This window comes from Mastomys coucha, unplaced genomic scaffold (assembly GCF_008632895.1).
Source record: "Mastomys coucha isolate ucsf_1 unplaced genomic scaffold, UCSF_Mcou_1 pScaffold15, whole genome shotgun sequence".
In the NCBI taxonomy this organism is placed as follows: Eukaryota; Metazoa; Chordata; class Mammalia; order Rodentia; family Muridae; genus Mastomys; species Mastomys coucha.
The window spans coordinates 80,009,140-80,011,613 of record NW_022196897.1 but is presented as its reverse complement, the minus strand read 5'-3'; the positions used below and the strand labels follow the sequence as shown (position 1 = coordinate 80,011,613).

The 2,474-nt window shown below is 46.4% G+C and overlaps 1 pseudogene; it reads left to right on the top strand.

Annotated features, from left to right (window-relative positions):
* Positions 1–1,141: 1,141 nt before the first annotated feature.
* Positions 1,142–1,558, top strand: LOC116091737 (annotated as a pseudogene).
* The last annotated feature ends 916 nt before the right edge of the window (positions 1,559–2,474 follow it).

The window sequence follows — 2,474 nt, the reverse complement described above, 5'->3', positions numbered from 1 at the left end:
CCCTGTGGGGGAAGAGAGAGCGAGTGGAGCGAGCCCTGATCCTTGAACCTCAGCCAAGCCCACCCCAACAACCATACCAGTTCCACTTCGGCCCAAGCCAGCTCCCCACTTCCCCGTCACACATCCGGGAACAGGCCCCTCGGCTGTACAAGTGTTTGCTGTTTCCACTTCTTGCTTGCCCTCTCTCTGGAGTAAGGCCAGAAGTAATGTTAACGCTTCTCTCTGTCAGCACCCAGCAGGACTGTTGGAAACACAACTGTCCACACAGAAGCTGAGCCTGCCAGACCTCTCTCTGTCTCTCTCTCTTTCCTCTCTCTCCCTGCCCCCTCTCCAAACAAGGATGAAAAAGAAGTTGCTTTGATTGTGTTTATGAGTAGCTTTTAATTTTTAAATAAGTCCAGATTTTTTAAAGGGGTATAAAGGTGCTATAAAGAACATTTACACATCCTTACATCATGTCTCCAAATGTGTATTTGCTTGCTGTGTATCCACATAGCTACCTCCCTTACCATGGACTCATTCCTGGGTCCCCAGAGAGGTCACGGCTCAGTGTGTATTCCTAAAAAGAAGGACATTTTCTTTCATATCCACATACGAGTCAGGAGATTAGCATAAATATAACACCACAAGCTAGCTGCTCCACTCATGTTCTTGTATAGAAAACACTATTTTTTTCCTGGCCCAGGATCACATGATCACTTAGCTGCCAGATGTCTAATCTAGAACAATCCCCTCTGTGATCTCTGAGGAGTATGAAGCAGTCATGTGGTAGGATGGGCTCATGCTGGAGTGTGTCTAGTGTTCTAGTCACCGTTAAACTTCTGTGCATATCGTAACTAGTCACACTTAGGTTTTTTTTTTTTTTTTTGGTGTGTATTTGGTAAAAAAAAACCAAAAAACAAAAAACCAGGAGAGACGCCCTATCCTTCCTGAAGCAGGAAGTGCAGGAAGCTGCCTCCTCCAATGCTGATACAGGTGGCTTTAACCTCTCAGCTACTCTGCAGTCAAGATTTTATCCATTGTAATTAGTAAGCATTCTGGGGGAACATATAGAAATCCTAGTCGGAGTCAGTCACCTTGAGCGGAGAGAGTGCTGTGGGCCGAACAAGAGCTTCAGGGAAGTGGGAATACAGAATACTGAATGCAGACCACCAAGGCACTGCTCAGTTCTCCAGTTCTGACTGGCTCCTGTACCAGGGGTCTGATCAGGCCTGTGTCTGCCTCCCTCCTGAGTACACACACCAGAGGCCCAGCTGAACAGCCTGCCTGCAGCAGCTCCCTCTCCAGGTGGCCAGATGGGAATTCTAGACCGGTGTTACTTCCCGGGACACTGACACGGCAGCCGGCAGCCGAGTTTATTGGTGCTGGGTCCACCACAGTTGGTGTGGCTGGATCAGGGGCTAGCAATGGCACAGTGTTTGGTAGGTTGATTATCGACTATGCCAGGAACCCATCTCTCAAGCAGCAGGTCTTTTCCTAGGCCATCCTGAGTTTTGACCTGTCTGAGGTCATGGGATGCTTCCGTGTGACTGTCACCTTCTTCATCCTCTTCGTCTAACCCTAACCCTAACCCTAACCCTAACCCTAACCCTAACCCTAACTAACCCTAACCCGTCTAACCATGAGGGTCCACGGGGTCACCTGGCCATCCCTGCTGCTGTGACTCCATGTCAGTCCTGGTGCTGGATGTGTGCTGAGCTTTACCATTGATCAATATTTCTCAGAAAAAAAAAAAAAAAGATGCTGGTTCCCTCAAATTTACCCTGTGATTTTAGCATCGACCAACAATTCCCACTCAGCTCAATTATTTCTATGAAATTTGCTAATCACAGACTTAAAAGTGTGTGTATGTGTGGGTGCCTGCATGAGTTTATATGCATGACATGTGTGAACATACTGCTGAATGCCAGAAGGCCTTAGACTCCCTGGAGCTGGAGTTACAGACAGTTATAAACCACCAGGTGTGAGTGCTAGGAGCCAAACCCAGGTCCTCTGCAAGAGAAACAAGTGCTACTAACTACTGAGCCATCTCCCCAGCCCCGAATCAGTGACCTTTTAAAAACTTTACATACTTCCTCTGTGTACTAGTTGGCATCCTGACATGGGGAAGACTACCGATCCTCACAGCCCATTTGTTTATTTGAATACTTGCTTATTTTTATCACTATGGACTTGTGGTTCATGATTTATTTAATGTGATATTGTTTCTATTATTTGTGGTGTGTGTGTGTGTGTGTGTGTGTGTGTGTGTGTGTGTGTGTGTGTGCTTATATGATGTGTTTATATGGGTATGAAGTGTGAATGGGCACATGCATCACTATATGTACATGGTCCAAGGATACCTTTATGGAGCTAATTTTCTACTTATTGCTTATGTGGTTTCTAGGGATTGAAATCAGGTCACTGGGTTTGCAGGGCAAGAGCCTTTACCCATTGTGCTTTCTTACTGGCCTTTCTAACATAGTTTCAAAGAC